Source organism: Ambystoma mexicanum, chromosome 10 (assembly GCF_040938575.1).
Source record: "Ambystoma mexicanum isolate Mex_15411 chromosome 10, UKY_AmexF1_1, whole genome shotgun sequence".
Classification (NCBI taxonomy): Eukaryota; Metazoa; Chordata; class Amphibia; order Caudata; family Ambystomatidae; genus Ambystoma; species Ambystoma mexicanum.
The window spans coordinates 1231160737-1231180039 of record NC_090932.1 but is presented as its reverse complement, the minus strand read 5'-3'; the positions used below and the strand labels follow the sequence as shown (position 1 = coordinate 1231180039).

The 19303-nt window shown below is 42.8% G+C and overlaps 1 protein-coding gene across 1 annotated transcript in view; it reads right to left on the bottom strand.

The window, feature by feature from the left end:
* KSR2 (kinase suppressor of ras 2) overlaps window positions 1-19303 on the bottom strand; it is a 2560931-nt gene that overhangs the window by 539214 nt on the left and 2002414 nt on the right. The gene's annotated exons all lie outside the window — the stretch shown is intronic.

The following is a 19303-nucleotide window of genomic DNA, read 5'->3' as shown; positions in this document are numbered from 1 at the left end:
TGGAGCTTCAAAGCTTGCAGACAACCAGGACAAAATTGGGGCCTTAGAACGTGCCAAGCGAGCCATTGCAGATGGGAGAGAAGCCAGGTCGCATTTGCACATTGAGGCACACTACATAGATGGATTCGAAACTTCAAGTTCTCACAGATGGCTTTATTACGGGATGTTGCAAAGAAAGAATGTATGCTCATTTCTAGTGAAGTTCAGCGGCTTTGATTTTCAGCTCGCGCCCTGAAGAGGCCCACAACTCGCACTGGCAGTATAAGGTTCTATTGTTTTTTGACCTTGAGAGACAGGGACCATGCAGAAAGAACTTCATTTGAAGGGGGGGGGGTTGGAGGGTGCAGTAACGTAAGAGAGATAAGGCAGAAAATTCTTAAACTAGACCGAGTTTCATGTTAGTTCAGTATATGAAAAATCGTTGTCAAGAGCACAGTGGGATTTACGGACTGCATTACGCAGAGACACAATGGAAATTGCAAATATAATGTAAGTAACTCTTTAGACGCTTTTATACCGGAATGAAGAATTAATGAATGGATGCATTAATGAATGAATGAATGAAGAGCTTTGAAAAGGTTTGTGGGATCGTCCTTGTAGCGGGCACATGGGCATGCAGGTCCACATTCCACACGCATGTAGACAAAAAGTAGTTTCTCATTGTGTACTAACCTCAATTTATTTCGTTAGTTTTCGCATTGATTTTAGAGCCGAACATACTCCATTGCACTATCCTTGAAAGCAAATAGTTACAGCTCGGCCGTAATAAATAAAATGAATAATATTAATAAAGATCGGCTGGCGAGACTAATTATACATTTTATGTTTTCAAAACAGGTATATACTGCCCTTTTGCCACTGCCACCAGTTTCAGACACCGGCAGACGGTTTCTTCAGCCGCCAGCTGCAGCTTAATGTAAACAAATTCACAATCCTGATGATCTTATGGGACGATCGCCAAGGGCCCATATGCCCTTACACGGTACTAGCGGCTAGAAGCAACATATCAACCTTTACGCTGGCCTAGTGCCTACTTGATGGAACAGCCTTGCGGTTCAAAGTGCGACAAAAGTGCTTCTTTGAACGAAAACCAACACCCTGTGTACCATAAAGGAACAGCGCGTGACTCACAATAAAATTTTACGGATTTGTGGATAGAGATAAAAGAAAATAAATGACTTTCAGAGTTCATATGGCAATTGCTGAATATTCTATAAATATTTAATGTCAAATAAATGTACTTTACCAAATTTACCGTGTTGCTGTTTGATTTTAAAGTACAGTTTCATATTCCGAATTGTGGCGCGCTGTGTTGTGAGCTGATCTGTGTTGGTTTCCGGGTTTTGTGTGAAGTCGCGTAGAAGACGACTGGGCGCGTTTGCCTACGCAGCACAGTAACGTCACGGAGAGAGGCGGGGATTATGAATGTTTTGATAATGTCAGGCTCAGGCGTGGGGGATATGATTTAGTGCCGCAAAAACAGGTCAGCCAGGGCGATGGGGTAAATGATAGGATTATCACAAAATGGCAGCTCCCTGGTGCCTGTTTTCGCGTGCGTTTAATGGACGAAAACTCGGGTAAGGTCTATAGGAAATTTTTCTAAAATCGAGCGATTTAGGCTTAAAAACACATAGCCGACCCGTAGGGGCAATAAAAAATGTTGACCGAACCATTCCTTTAATACCATTCCCGCTGTCACAAGCAAAGGGACTAAATTATGCTGAACTTTCTTCATACCTACCACTAACCAATATTAAATAAACGTGCTATAAAAATAAAAATATAAAAAGTTGTGCATGAATAAATTGTTAGTGAACATAGAGCCAATGCGCAATAATTAATATAGACTTTTGAGGCTCTATCACATGATAGGTGCAACACACGTAATTGTTTTTTCCAACCTTTTGTATTTAAAACGAGCAAATTTCTCCCTTAAACAAAACCTGTGGGAAGAAGTATGTCAGTTAGAATGAGTACCACCATTATTAATTCCCAAAATGTGGCTGCCGTTCTGAGTCGATCTCCAAAGACAGCGAAAGGACAACAAGTAACCATAGCAATGTTCATATACATAAGTAGCCACAACTCAGCGTCTCCATTACGATCGAAAAGCCGACAAGCTAGACCAGGACTCAGAGACTTTGCAGATAAGCCCTGCCCTCAGCCGACCTCGTTTTTAGCACTAAATTAATCGTCAACAGATGAGATGAACCTCGCAATAATAACAAGAAGTGTCGCGTGAACAGGCGACCCAATGCGCCTCACACACAGTACGAGGGCAGACAAGTAATGCAATGATCACCCAATCAAGCCAGTTTCAGTGACTCGGCCATCCTGCAAGGTGAATGACAATGCCACAATGTAATATCTAATAAGTACCATATTTATTTATCGAAACACAGAAGAAAAGGCCATACAGTCTTTATATTTATTGTTATTAGTATTTTTTATTTGCACAATAAGGAAGACCAATGTTTATAACAATACGACTGCACAGACCGTAAAAGTACATAAACATAATAATATATCTAACTGACTGAATAGAACGCCATGCCTAAGTTTAATGCTAAATACTGCTATGTTTTAGGAGGGATTGACCCCGCAACACACAGTAACCAAGACAGATAAAGAAGAGAAATGTTAAGAGGAGGAAAACTGCTCTGATTTACTTACAATTAGAAAAGACACTGGAAAGTTCCACATAGCATATTAGATTGTCTGAATAGGTTTTCTTTACAAACGTACATGCAAGAGATGTGATGAACATAATCAAAAGTAGAGTGCCATGAATAAACACAAACACACACAAAGGTAACATAGACTGTTATCAAATACAAGAGAACTAAAGAAATAACTGAAAAGTGGAATGCATTCCAGCAATATGGATGATCAAAAACTTTTTTTTGTGGCAAATTTACTAAGCCATCAGGGCAACACCCTTATTAAAGGGGTCGTCATTGTTAACAAACATGGACCAGGAACTATAAGCCAATGGTGGTATTGCGAGATGGGTAGAATTATTGTTTACAAGATAACTCAAATACATATTGACTCTGATTTTCTTTTTCTTTCTCTTGCTGTTTCTTTTCAATATTTAACCTATTTCATACTTCCCGGCCCCCCTCCCCTCTTCTCTGTGTCTATGATTACTATTATTATGTCTTAATTTTTGTTTTTGATTACAATTGATAGTATTTTTAATTTCTACCTTATTTTACTTTTTATCTCAATACATTGCATTTATTTAACTGATTTTTGATTTTGTGAACTTGCATGACAATCGATTTTTTGTTCTGACACATTACATGTAATTGATTGTAATGTAATATAAAATGAAATAGTTATTGCTGTGATATGAAGAAGGCACAAGAGGTGCCGAAACACGTGTCAGAGGGCCAGACTTTATAAAACCAAAAATAAAAAATCATAAGTCAAAAAACTGAAACAGAGTCTCTTTGTACAAACAGTGGTGAAGGGAATTGTGTGAAAGACTCACTCTTTTCAAGGATCAGTCTCATTTGATGGTGTAGACTTATTGCCAATTAACTAAGCAGAGAAAATGTCAAGCAAAATGCTAAGCAGTTGTTTTGTGATTTTCATTGGTGTTTTTTAATCTCGATACCATGGGCCTCATTACGAGCATGGCGGTAGCCATGCCTGTATGGTAGGCACAGCTACCGCCATGCCCACTACTGGCACCGCCTCCCACGATTGGGGAATAACCGGCCCATTACGAGATGAATGGGCCGGTAATTGCCCTTTTGTGGGTGGCGGTATTGCCGGGCTCCCGATCCCCATTCTGCCCAATAGGGCAGAATGGGGTGTGGAGCATGGATGGGCCGGCACCGTTGATTACGGTGCCAGCAGCATTATGAGTTATGCTCGCGGGTACCGCACAGCCCACCAGGTAGGACCTGGCGGGCTGTCAGGAACCCGCGAGCAGAACCCGTAATGCGGCGGGACGGTATAAACGGTGCCAGTGCCTTACCATCACCGACACCCTTATAATGAGGCCCCATGTCAGGATGCTGACCACACATTACTCTTTTGGCAAGTCATACCAAGCTGAAGCATATGAATATGTATTCAAACAAGACGCAATATGATGTGGGCAATTCTAAACGTATATTTTAGTTAATTTAGCAAATGACAAAGTGCATCATGTGCTATTGACAGCTGTTGTTATCATTGTTATTATTTTTTGCTGACTCATATTTATTTTCTTTGGGTTGTCTCTCCCTCTCCCCACTTTTCTTTGTTCTCTTCTAATATCAGATGAATCTTGGAAGCATAATTTTCATACTTTTGATTTCGACATTTTGTTTTTTATTCTCTTTTTTGTTTGCTTGCATTGTCATCGTCATGTATTATTGTCACTGTTGATGTAACATTTTGATCAGAGATCCATTAATTTGCCTTGAACAATCGAACCACGTGGCGGCATAGTTTTGGTTCTATATACCCATGAACATGGAATAAATACCAATACCGAAAATCATATATGTGGTTCATTATTGCTATGTCATAACACCTATCTTGTAAATACCAGGCATGCACATGGAACAATCCAAATATTCGTAATAATAATAATAATAATAATAATAATAATAATAATAATAATAATAATAATAATAATAATAATAATAATAATACTAGGTACCATGTTTGTAGCACACACCAAATAAATGACTTGTGAAAATTGCTATTTAATGTTATTAGAAAACATTTAACCTGCAATTAAAATATAACAAATCCTCACAATTTTGACAGTGTGTTAGGAAATGTATGTTCGTAGCAGGCAAGCTAGTGATAGAATCTGAGGGAAGGAGACAGCAAGCAGAATAAGGAACATTATTTTAAGTAGTCTTGTATGCGCCCATCTGCCATTTCTGTTAGCCTCACTGAGCCTGGCTCAGCCTGGCTCTGTTAGAAAAGAAGAAGTAGGTTTTTTAGTGCGATAGAGGCATATACGCAAAACCTGTGGTGTTGATGGGTGGCGGTCGAAGTACCAAAGTGCTGTTATGCTTCTATGGGGTTTGGCAGTGTCACTTAGCCAATGTTAACCAAAAGGGGAAAGTCCAAGCTCTTGACAGGTTAAAGCATTTTAGATCTGGTTAGCTGTTGATGTGGGGGTGGGGAAGGTGTTAAGGATAAAGTGGAGAACTTAGTCATATCTCAATTAATGTTGATTTGGTCATTGATAGGCCTTTTGTAGCAGTGTGTAGGGGATTTGTGTTTCTAGTGGCATGTGCTCAATTCAGTTAGTCAGGGAGAGGTGAGGGTAGACAAACTAGGGGTACATTTAGATGTGGGCATTTGGGACCAAAGTGATTGGTGACATCCATAGAGATGAGTAGGATGGTTTAATGGAAGTTTATGCTAGTGTTCATTCAAGAACCTTTGGTTTCTTGACATTCAATGCAGATGATCTCTTTTTCAATAGTGTAAGTTTGCGAAATGTGTATGGCTTCCAAGTGTGTTCATAAAATATTAGAATGTCCAATCCATTGGGATGGTATTACCGTGGAAAGGGGTGGTGTTGGTGGACGTTTCGGTGCCGGTCTTTGATTTTGTCAATTGAGTATACTTTGGTGTTCATATAGTGCTTTCTGAATGCCCATGTTTTGAATAAGGTTCTGAAAGTCAGGTAGTCTTCTGTGCACAGGTGGTTGGTCACAGAGTTTCAGAGTTTGGTTACTAATGACCTGTTGCTTGATTGCAATGTTCTTGGTGTTAGTTAGTCGAATTTCTTAGTGATGGCCTCACTGCTCCTTCCAGGGAAAGCATGATAGGTGCTGCATATTGCTTTTGAGTGAATCCATCTTTTGATAAGGAGCTAGTGAAGTGTGTGATGTGCTCTGAAAGGAAAGTGTTGTTTCCATTCTCTCTGTCAGGAATGAGGTGATCCAGCATAGGGTAATTCCATTACTCCTGTGTCCACTAGTCTTTTCAGTATTATCTTACGATTGCAGGCATTGAAGGTGGGTGAAATGCCCAGTAGAATGAGTGCACTGGTTGAGTCATAGTCCACGTTGTTATTTAGGATGTCCCATATCAATCATGGTGTTGATTCTCAGAGGCCTTATTTCTGTTGTGACTCATGGAGGAAGCTCTTCCATATTCCTGTAGCTGTTGATTGATGAATATATTAGGGTTTTGGTGATGAAAGGTGTGTTGGAGAATGGGTGATAGTTTGCTTGGTTGATTGAGTCACCTCTGTGTTTAAAGACTGCTGCTATTTAGGCATTACGCAGAGCTATAAAGACAGGTATTAGACAGGGTTGTTCAGTTAAAGCTTTGTAGATGTTTGAGAGGCACATGTTTTTCGGAGAGCCTGCTGGGTTGCAAGAGTGGAACATGCAGAGAAGTCCTGGGTGGGGAATGGGCAATACACTATTAGTGTTGTGTTAGGAGTGTGAGAAACCTGAAGGTGTCTCACTCACTAGTCCCCATGGATCTGTCATCCAGGTGGCCAGGACATGGCCATTGCTATTGGATCCAGTTCCTGGTAGTGGACCAGTGTGGGAGGATCACCTCGGTGAGGGGTCTTCAGGGAGTGGAAGTGGGACACCGAAGGGTGAGATGCTGTACCCCCTTCCTTATGACACCTTTTCCCCATCCTACTCTGTAGGATATCTAGAAACTCAACCCCCCCTTTCTTGACACAAACACTTTCTCACAAATGGATTACCATGAAATACAACAGACTAACCCCAGAGCCATATACCTGACATGTCCCAACATAAAGGTCAGACAGAGTCAGGCAGTTGTCGATAATTACACACACCCTACTTTCCTTCTGTTTCCCTTAGGGATAAAAGGCAAAGCATAAACGCACACTCCGAACAAGGCAAAATGCACGAGGAACCAGCTATTCCAGGACAGCAGTTCAAACAGAGGAGAAAAGCGGCGAGACTTGAAAGGACAAGGAGGAAGGAATTGCCTTTGCGCTATTCAACTCAGACCCGCGGAGCCTCCTACAAGGGAAATGTAAGACCGGGAATAGCCACTGGCGATTGATGCAAAGGATGTTAGCGGAACATGGGACCCTCCTGCACTGATAGCCAGGACGGGGAGAAGGGGTTGAAATCGTGGTACCGTCCTTGACTTCAGAGTCAGCAGAAGCCAACAGAGTTTGGCACAGCCTGCGAGTCGGAAAGAGCTGATAATTGATCAGACGATGTTGGGCTCAAGGTTGTGAAGAGCAACATTGTATGAAGAAAGAAGACTAATGGACAAAGGTCCTTTGTAAGCCAAATTGGTATCAGAGTTAGAGTGGTCTGGTGCTGGGCACTAATTCAAAAGACTCTGCCTGGTACCCCGCTCCTGAACAAGGAGAATGTATTGAACTGGGAATTTGAAGTGGTCCTGCCGCGGATTGTGTTGAATCTTGTGCACAGTTGAATGTTTCGGTTGTTGAAACTACATGTTTTAAGAGACCCTAGGGAAGGCCGGCATCAGGTGTCGAGGTGGTCATACAAGGGTCAATCCGAACCCCTTGTACAATCGAAAGTCCTTGGCAGGTTGCAGAAGTCTTTGAGGAATATGAAAGTGTGAACCCGACTAAGGAAAGTGTGAAACTGGTGTTTGAGCCCGGATGCGGTAACGCTGTGTGAACTATGACATTGTGAAGTACGCACTTGCCAGATAATAAAAGAGTGACCCAGTGACACATGATCGCCCTTCAGAAGTCTCTGTTTGAACTAACAAGTGCTTTAGGAGGCCGGTAAAGGAAGGTCTGAGCCCAGATGAGGGGGACCTACCTAAACTATATGGTTATTTAAAAAGGCATTGAGACTTTTGAATATTACAGATGATGAGATTGTGATTGAAAGGCAGTAGTGAACCTGAATGAGGGACATCAAGCCAAAAGCTAAGGGAAGTGCATCCTACATTGTGAAAAAGCTAAGTGAACTACATTGTGGTGACAAACGTGAACCTGACTGAGGGATGTGCACAGTTGGGGGTTGGTCTGTGCGCGACTGAGGGAGGCTAACATTGAGGGAAGGATCGGAGCACGGCTAAGGGGGATCCAAGGGTGAAGAGTAATCGCCCACGGTGAAGAATAATATAATTGAAGGAACTTTTGTTTTGTTGTTTATGGCACTTCAGGCCCTCTGAAGCAAGAGACTTTGTATGAAAGACTTGGACACAGAAGGTCCTGATATTGAAAAAAGGAACTGTAACTTTCTGCCAGAGAAGCCCAGGAGTGTGCTATGCTCAGAAGTCCCACCTTGTCATGTGATAAAAACTTGAGGAAGGGAGAACCCGGCCATAACATCCTGACACTTATTTATTTTCTTGTGTACATTATCCCACACTCTTTTGTAGCATAGCGGTAGGGATTGGCAATAGTTTTATTTGGTATAGGCCTTGTGTATTTGAATAGACTCCACTAGGACTGTATTATTATTATCTGATGGTCGCAGCTTGCTTCCATCTTAGATTTAGGTTTAGGTTAGGTGTTTATCTCACCCATTTTTACAGTTTAATAAACACCCTTGAACTGTGATCACTTGTGTCCGTCTTACTTTGATACCATACCTTCCTTACAGGAAGTTCAGTCCCATAATTTCCGTAGATGGATAAGGTGCTCTTGGTCCTTTCCAGAAGGGTCTTGGATTTGCAGAATTATGCTGCTGACGTGTGTCGCAATGGAGTTGCAGAGTTCTTGCATATGTGTTGCAGAGGAGTTTCAGGCTGCAAAGTTTTTGAATTCTTGGATGATTTTGAAAAACGACCTTCTGCCCTCGTTGTGCAAATTCTGTTCAATGTGTATAATAGTATATTTTGCTTTTGATAGTTTCGGCTTTGTGCAATCATAGCTGCTGATGGCGATCAACTTGTCTGCTGGAAGGTATTTTCTTCTCCAGATTTTTTCATGCTTTCACTTTTCTAAGCATGAGAATAAGCCATTTGGTGACCGGTTTCCTTTGTGACACTTTAAAGGGTGCTATACTTTCCAGTATGGTGCTTATACAATTCTGGATGTTGGAGTTTTTCATCCAGTGTTCTAGCTCGAATGCCTTTTATGTGTTTGGCGTATGGAGGCTTCCGGCTTTTCCAGAAGGAAGTCCTGTTTTATCTTTTTCCATGCTCTGGCTATTATGTATGCTTTAATCAATTGCGCCAGAATGGCTGCTTCATGATAGATGTACGGGATGGATAGGCTCTCTCCCTGGGCTAAGTGGAATAGGGAGAAAACAGTGACATTCTGATTGTAGAAGATGCCATCTAAGATGCATCTGGCTTTGTGGGTAACTAGTTGTTTGAGGGGCAGCAGACTGAGGTTTGCATGGAGTGACTTCGTAGCCACATTGTCGTCCTTCGCAAGCCACATTTTGCAGCACCTCAATATACTGAGGTATTGCCAATCTATAGAAAATACAATACCTGCATCAGCCACTTCGTCTGAGAAAGAAGAGTTATAAAAATGTGGTCTGCAGATTAGAAGCAAGGTTAGTGTGGACGTGTGTGAGGTTGAGCAGATTCAGATGAGTGATTTGAAGTCCTCTCTTGTATGTTTTGTTGATGAATTGATATTGTAGTCTGTGGTAATGTCTTCATGTATAACTGTTGGGTGACCTTCTGAGAGGTTTTTGTGATGATTAGTAAGGGCTTCATCACAGGTTGGGGGGTATTCCGGTGGTAATTGCGCTGGGATACTGCCCAATGCTATAAACGTTACTGCAACTCAGTCCAGTGCAATTTGCACCAGATCCTGAGCAGCGGTGGTGCTGTTAGTCCCCATTTATTCTGAGTCCATAGGACTCTATGCAACTTTTGAGCACTATTACCGCCAGCAGTAATAGCACCGGTGTTAATAGCACCGAAAATGGGCATAAAGGGGAGGTTTTTACCTCCAGCAAAAAGCTGAAGGTAACCCTCCCACCTTCCAACCAAACTTGGGATTTGGCAGAGCGGTAATGCAGCGGTAATAGCATTAATGCTGCATTTTTATCACTCCGCCCAGCCCCTGATGACGCCCTAAATCTTCTATGTCCTTGCACAGAAGATCATAAATGTCAGATGAATGTTTGGCTCTGGTGACTGTTTTTGAGGAATCTAGGGTTGCAACTGTTTGTGTGGCTCCTTTCTTTAGGGAGATGTTAATCAGCATGTTCATTTCTTGGAGGGGAGCATCGTAATGAGTTGCATTTCTATTCGGACAAGCAATGTGATTCATGGAAAATTCAGGTTCCAGCAAGGAATGGTGGTAATTGTGAGGTTTCATGAAGTGTGATATAATGAATGCTGACTCCAGTAGTGATGTGCAGCTGGGACTTCATCTGCTTGGTGGTTCATATCTATTGGTCGAGCAAGAGGATGTTTGAAGTTTACTGTACTTTCCCTGCTTTGTAGTAGTTCTCTGAGTGTTAAGTAAGTTGTTGGCTTAAAATGAGACTTGGCCATCTGATACTAATGCAGGAAATTGTCTGACAAGGTAGCTAGAAATGAATACCATCAGGGATATTTTAGGGGATATGATTGGACTCGCTCTAATTTCACTGATTGATTGATTACTAGGCATTGCTAAGGTGGGCTCTTTTGCTTTACTGCATCATTCTTATGCTCAAATCATCCAATCTTTCAATCTTGGCCTAATGCAGGCTTTATGTGTGGTGGGCAGGCGTGAATACAGGAGTTCGATAAGGCAGATTAGCGCTGTGCAATAACCTTAAAGGATCATTCAGCTTCGGGATCTTGGTTTTACAAAGGGTTGCAGGAAACCAGGGAGGAGAGCTAATCAGGGTTTGCCAGATGGGTTGTTTTAGAAATGTACTAGATTAATCATGTTTTCTGACAGATTGAACGAATGCTCTAAGGTGATCTGGTGAAATACCAAGAAATGCCGGGGGACAAGATTGATGATTCGAGAGATAGTGAATTGTGCGTCAGTGGAGCGAAACACGGTTTACACTGCCAAGCTGATTGGGCTGTGCACTTCATATTAGCAATGCATGACAAGTTATATTATGCAATGCAGTAATATCGATAGTTTATTTATAACGCGCATAATACCCAGAGGTTTCTAAGTGCGGACCCGGGGATCTAACCTGGGTTGCCCTGTGTCGTCTTGCTTCCAAGGCGAGCACGTTGCCCCTGAGCTATCCTCCTGAGATAAACCATTCTAGCACTGTAAGACTCAATTTAGAAAGTGTAGTACACGGGAACTAGTCTGGCATCTTAAGTGTGTAACAATCAAGCAAGGCACAACCAGTAGTAATTTGCAATCAAGGAGTGAGGTAATGCATGAGACACTCTAGCCCTGAAACATCCGAGATTACTATTTGGAGATCAAGCATGGAGTGCTGGCAAAGTAACCAATTAATATTAAACAAGCAAGTAAGGTGTTACAATTCGGTGTGGAATAAGTCTAGCAATCTAAGAGTCAATTTAGTCAAGCCACACAGTTAATATTATGTGATTAAGGAGCGGAACAGAGTTAGGCAATAATCTATCGATGCAAAGTCAGTCTAACAAGGTAGTGGCAGATCTAGTAATGCAGAAACTCTCAGTATTATGAAAGCTATACATTTGCCAGGGAATAGTCTGATTGAAATCAGATTCTGCTTATACAACGATTAATCTGATTATGCAAATAGAAATCTAAAGGTATGAACAATTAATCTGGTTATGCAACAATACATTTTGCTTTGTAACAATGCATCTGGCTATGCTAACCAGCACAACCTCTGTTCGAACTGCACCTCTGTGCATTTACTGCTAGTTAACCGATATTGATTCACTGACACAAGTTACTGACACACATATGGTCACAAATTATAACATAATTGACAATTCCTCAACAATTTCATTTCATTTTATAGTTTGTCCTTGGCCTAAAGATTGTTCAATTACCAGCTACAACGTTAATCAATTAATTAAAGGGAATGAGAAATCTATTCAACAAACTAAGAATGCCCAAGTACACAAGAAATCAGATCAACAAAAAAGAAATGGATGACTAACATATGTTCCACACCTCCAGAGAAATATTGTATTGTGCGGGCTTCTTCCAGGTCATGCTACTACAATTGCCTATACTTCTTATTCCTGATAGAGTGTTTCCTCTAAGTTTACTGATTTGCATCTCTTGTTCCACAGTAAATGCATCATTTCCTTAGTAAAATAGTTTAAACTGCTTTAAAGGACTGAGGTTGTGATCATTTCTCGGTTAACTGCCAATCGTTTAAGCTATTCCGAAGATTCTCTCATATCCTTAAATATGTTTTACAATATGAAAATAATGCAGTATAGTGTTGCATGATTTAAGATGAAACTTTTCTCATCATGCTTTCCTCCACTACTTGAACACTACATTAATGGTGGGATGCTGAATGTTGATCATGTGATAAATTGCTCAAATATTTCAGAAATCTGGCTTTGCGATAAATACCATGTTATGCATCAAAAATCTAGTGGCGTGCAGAATTAATTTGGAAATGCAAAGATAAATCTGGCTATGCAATAACAGATCTGGTTATGCAAAGATGTATCTAATAGTGTGAAGAATTGATCTGGAAATGCAACCGTATGGCTATGAAGCAATATATCTGACTATACAATAACAAATTATGCGCACACGTTAGAAGTGCTCTGACAAGTGCAGTACATTTTTCAGGAATGGTTGTGTTTTTTGGCAAAGAAACAGTTTCTACAGCGGATTACTGGCTGATTGACTTGCTCCCCACCCCACCCCCCATCTGTGTAAGGATTTAAACCGTGGGCATAGCGCTCCTGTCTGTGCACTCATGAGAAATTCTCTGCAAAGTGCACTACATTTTGCGGGAACAGTTGTGCTTTTGGGCTAAGAAACAGATTCAATAGCAGATTACTGGCTGATTGACTAGCCCCACCCGCCCACCAGTGCAGGCATTTAAGCCGTGGGTGTCGTGCTCCGGCACAAACGCTTGTGAGAAGTGTTCTGACAAGTGCAGTGCAGGTTGCTGGAATGGTTATGTTTTTTGGTGAAGAAACAGTTTCTACAGCAGATTACTGGCTGATTGACTTGCCCTGTCCACCACCCCCACCGGTGCAAGGATTTAAGGTGTGGGTGTTGCACTACTGTGCACGTGCTCATGAGAAGTGCTCTGACAAGTGCACTACAGTTTAGAGTTTGTGGGGACGGTGGGCTGAACTCTCTGGAACCAGTAAATATGCTGCCTAAAGGTAACAAAAAACATGATGATTTGTGGGCTGATAAGCAAGTGGTAGCCCGGTCTTCCGGTGAAGAGAATGGAGGAACTTCCATCAGTATTGTAGCACTGAATGATCCAGGGGTAAGCGTGTTGAAAGTAAATCACATAGCTTAGGGGGAAAAATAACCACTACTTTACAGGTCCATAGACAGAGGCTAACAAGAATGTGGCACAGCAGAATGCAATGGGGTGGAAGGCTAGCTTGGATAAAGACGGCCTTTCTATAATCATCAAAAATAACAATTCACTCCTTAACTTATGCCTGTCTCTCCAAGTGGAAGTTCAGCACTCAGTAAATGAAAATAATGAGTGCAGGAGTATGCATGGGTGTGAATTGGTTGGGGCAAATTATGAGCCTATGTTGTTGAACGCACTGCATGGATTATCAATTATCAACCTCTGCAAGATTGATGGGTCTATTGGACGACCCCCATGTGGAAACCACAGCTAGTGGTGACTCTAAAGAAATGAATGGAACAACCGCCTCAGAAAGAAGTAGTGTTACTATAATTCATAATGAGGCAACAAACTTCAAATTGAAAATACTTCCAAAACTATGTCCTTTTATCTGGTGTGAAGCAATGGCGGGCGAAAATCTTAGATTTGTTGTGCCTACATCGAAAAATAAACTCTCAAGGAGATGAGGGGGGAGGTGAATGGCAAGGACATTTTAAAAACAGATACAGATTTAAGGCACAACGGTAGAACGGCTGTGAATCGAGAAACTGATAATAGTAATGAAATGGAATCCACAGTAGTGGAAGTATTACAGTAGAAGGACGAGAAGAGGGAACAAAAGGGTGGGGACTCTGATCCTATCCTTCCAAGGAACTCCCAGCGGAAGCTGTGGAGAAAACTCATAGGGAAAAACATGGCCAACAAGGCCTCAAGGCCAATCAGGGTCCGCTGGAAGGTGGAAGCCAGCCCCACGCCTAAGGCCCCCAACACAAGGTCCCCCTGTCAGTGCCTGTCGGTGCCAGAAGGGTGGCAGGGCGCTACTTCCTGCCTCACGTGCTGCACCTGCACATTACCTGCATTTGTGCACCAGCCACTTCTACCCGCTAAAGTGCCAGTTTCTCCTGGACTATGAACATTGACTTCTCGCCTACTATGCACGCCGGACTCTGCCGCATCTAGCACAGGTGCTGTACTCTGAGAGCTCTCAATAAGTACAGTAAGAAGCCTGAGTCCCCCTACACCGATTTAACGTTAACTATGCATTGCATTGTTTATTATATATGTCTGCTAAATAATGCTTAGATTACAGCTTTCGGCCACTTGTTACGGCCACATAACCCCTGCAGATAACAAGGAGCATGCATATAACCTATTTAGTGCCTTCCCCTAGGCTCTTTAGATAACATCCTATTACGGCTTAATGCTTTTAAAGATCTATTGTTGTCATTTTTACTTTGCCGGACATACCCATCGCTTTTCGAAAGGTATCCCCTCTCACAGTCTATTGTTGTAGCTCTCAGCACATGACATACCTGCATCTGCATTCATCTTTGTTGCACCACGTGTTCAATTACTCAAGCCATACCGTACTCCCTTGTCTCTAGTGCCCATTAATCACCTGTACACTGACTAAGTTGCCTTAGTCCCACATACCTAAAATGTGCCCTCAACCATTACAGACTTGCCTCCTCCACACAGCGACATGGTAACTGGACCCTCGTACCCTCCTAGCCGGCTACCTAACTAGGTGTATCTACCTCCACAACCAGCACTAGCCTCATCACGAATACCCCTGCCCGGGAAAAGCCAGGACATACCGCATCCTCGCCCTGTATGACCACATTGCTCCGACCCACTAAGTCAGCACCATCTACTGCCGCCTCACATCTATCTCTACAGAACAAAAACTCCCAATGCACCCCAGAGACTAACTGAACTAATGGTGCTACCCTTTCCCCTATCAAATGGATAACAAAATGTGCATCCAGGTCCACTCCAAATATCCCATGCCCACTTGGCATAAGGAACTACAGACTCAGATCCAGAGGAACTACAACCCTGGACGCCTACTTAAACAATCAACCGCACAACAATAAACCCCAGGGGTTGCACATAAATCCCTCCATACTCAAAGCTTCCAAAACAAACACTGCAAAGACGTGCAGCTGCATAAACAGCCCTGCCCGATTCCCAATATTCCTCACAAACCAACTGCGGTTTACACCAAATTGGAAACATTTCAAGCTAAGAGCCAGCCCCGCAGGTGTGCTCTCATCAATGCGCGATCTCTCAATGCCCATGCTCTCGGCATTGCTGACCACATCCTGACCAACAACCTAGGTCTCCTAGCAGTTTCTGAAACCTGGTTGCATGCTGCAGCTGGGCCCACTCTCTCACTAGCCATTACCGACAACTATATGATCTTAAGGATAGACAGGGAAACTACCAGTGGTGGGGGTGTAGCACATATCGCCAAAAAACAGCTGGGCATTAGAGATGCACTCACCCACCTATCCTTCTCCCCAGGAGATCACCTATCAGTAAAAGTACCCCTTTCCGCCAAGACCAGATTGACCGTACATATCCTGTACCGCCCACCTGGTCCAGTATGCGCACTAAAAGAAGAGATCACACTACCCCTTACAAACAATGTCAAACCAGGGTCAAAAATTATCCTTCTAGGTGAGTTCGACCAGGGCCTGAATGACCCAAATGACATCAATGCCCTTGCGATAGCCAATACCATTACAGAACTCTACTTTCTGATCTGCATCACTGGCCCCACGCACACTAAAGGTAGAACTCTCAATTGGATTGTGGAGCTTAACTATGACATTAAGGTCCTTTCCAACACACCTTGTGCCTGATTAGACCACCGTGTGATTACCTTCACCATTCAGGACCTACCCACGTCAATTCCTAGCCACAGCATGGCCCCACCTGCGCTAACCAGAAATAAAAAGAATATTACAGTGGATAAGATGCTCCCGCTACTCAACCCCATCGCTAGCCCGTACTACAACAAGCTAACCCTGGAAAGGTTAGTAGAGTTGTGCAATCATAACTTCTCTCTGGCCATAGACAGAGTAGCCCAACTAAAACTGCGGAAAGCCAAACAATCGGCCCACCTCAACACTTGGTTCACAATAAACCTAAAAAGGCTGCAGAGTACCAAGAGAGCAGCTGAAGGGGCTTGGATAAAAAAAACCTTCGGCTCTCAACAAAGAGAAATTTGCACTGGCTTCTACCAACTACAAAAATGCTATCCACCAAATGAAAAATGATACTTATAATCAGAGAATCAGTAACGCGATATCCGGGACTAAAGACATTTTCTCTATCCTCCGAGAATTATAATCACCCGAGACAGCCGATGAACAATGCATCAAAGACACCAAGTGGTCCTCTGACAGCCAAAAAGCACTGCAAGACAAAATCATGCTCCTCCAAAATAAAATTGATGCTAAAAGACATAAGGCCTCATTATGACCCTGCCGGTCCGGAAGAACGGTGGTGGGGGTTTTCCAGACCGGCTGATCAAGAGTCCTGCAGACCTGAGAATTCCGGAGGCGGACTTCTGTAAGTCCCCATTCCCATGGAGTGCCATAGGACTCCATGGGGATGGGGACAATGGAGGACAATGAAAACACTGGTTCCGTCTATGATGGAGCCAGTGTTTCCATGTCCGCCTGCAGGTGGGTGCAGTAAATCCCGCCAGGTCGGACCTGGCGGGAGTGACACCTCCTGCCTGCAGGACTCTTAATCAGCTGGTCTGGAAAGAACGGTGGCAGTGGTTTTACCGCCACCATTCTTTCCGGACCGACAGGGTCATAATGAGGCCTGTAGCCTTCTTCCTGAAGCGAGACTTTTCAACAATGCTAAAGTCACCATGTACTGGTCCACTCTTTTTCAGTCCACCCCTGTCTCAGTGTTTGAAGTTATTAACATCATTGAAACCCTCAAACCCTCAAAATGTCAGGGAGACTCTTGCCCGCCCACCCTCATCAAAGAGGTGGCAGTTGATATCGCACCTTTCGTCATGACCCTTATAAATTCTTCATTTGAAACTGCTCAGTCCCACCAACCTCAAAGATGCTGGAGTCCACCCACTTTTAAAGAAACCATCACTAGACCCCAACACACCCTCCAATTATCGACCCAATACTACAGTACCGTTCCTACATAAAATTTTGGACAGGGCTGCGTACCGCCAAATTCAAAAAATGCTTGAAAGGAACAACCTCCTCGGTCTTCGCCAATCTGGATTTAGACCAGGTCATGGCACAGAGACGGCTCTCATCGACCTCAAAATTCAAATGGATGAGATAAGGAACAAAGGGAACATGGCCCTACTCCTCCTGTTAGACCTCTCTGCGGCCTTTGACCTGGTCGACCACAAAGTCCTATGCAAGCAACTTACATCAGCCGCACACTTCTTGGCTAAAGCCATAGCCTGGATTCAATCCTTCCTCTCAAACAGGACTATGAGAGTATTCTCTACCACAGCAACAGCAGGCCCAGCCCCAGTACTTTGTGGTGTGCCCCAAGGCTCATGTGTCTCTCCCACTTTGTATAATACCCTTACAAAGCCACTATTCGATCACTGATATAGCTTGGGTATCATCTACACTAACTATGCAGATGATACCTAAATATGCATCCCCCTCTCAGGCTCCTAAACTGTGGACTCCAATCTGCTGAACAAAATGTACCCAATCATTCAGGCATGGATGGCCACTCACGGCCTCTGTTTGAATGATGACAAAACAGAACTATTATTGATTGGCTCTCAAAACCGCCTGAACAAACTGGCCAGCATGTTCCAATCTTTCATCATTCATAACAATGCCATCCAAGTTGCTAAAGTAGTCAAAACTCTTGGGATGTACCTAGACTCAAACCTTAGCCTCACTAAACAAGTCAATGCCACAGCATCCTCAACAGCCTATACAGCTAAACTTATAACCGCCTGCAGACCATTCTTGTCTCCCGACAGTTTTATCATTCTAGCCAGAGCACTTATTTTATCAAAACTGGACTACTGCTTCCAGGTGAAAGCAGCCCACCATTGGAACTCCCTGCCACCCACCTTAAGATCACCTCAATCCTATCCTCACTTTAGGCGCAACTACATTCAATGGATAAAGGTAAATGACCACTAACCACACCCATGCTTGCCCTCCTTATGTACATTTTGTAAATTGCATTTAAATATCTCTACCGTGTACCTGTAATTGTACCTACCCATGCACACACCTGTAAATTACCTATGTACATACCTGTAAATTACTGTACAGCACTGTAACCAAGCTGAGAATAATCTTGGTCCACCTGCGCCCTGATACCCTTGGGTCTGGTGCACACTACAAATGAATAAAACAAACAAACATACTGTAACACATTATACAACGGAACCAGTCTTGGCAACCTTAACAAACTCCAAGCACTACAAAATAATGCCGTAAGAGCTGCCCTTAACATGCCCAGAGCCAACGACATCACTATCTCCAGACAAAAAGTAAAGTGGCTTCCAGTGAAAAACAGAATTATCTACAAAACGTTATCCCTTACCAAAAAGTGCATTGCGAATTTAGCCCCTAAATACCTTAATTGCAAGTTCCAAAAAAACCTATCTGACAAACCCACCAGGTCCGCCCAAATGAACCAACTCATCATTCCAAGATATTAACTTGAAAAATCTTGGGGCAAGAGCTTTCCGGTCTTAGCTGCAAAGCAGTGGAATGCTCTGCCTTCGGACCTCAGAACAGAGCCAGTATACTGGATGTTTCGAAAAAAACAAAAAAAAATGGCTAGTTACACAAGAAATCTAAGCCCTTAAAGTCCAATCCCAGCTCCTGTTCTTCTGCGTACCACTCTACGGCTACCTTGTTATCTACTGAGTAACTTGACTGCTAACCTCTATGGACAAATATGTATGTTGCCACTTTCTCTGCATGTACTGTAATGTGAAATGATGTACATACAAATTGTAATGTAATTTACTTGTATTTTGACTGCAACCTGTTAAACCGTGTGTTTTTCAAATGTAACATGTAAACTTGTGCCCAGATACCTTTGGGTGGGGAGTCCTATATAAACAAACAAAAAAACAAAAAGGGGCCTTGTGAGCCATTGACAGAAGT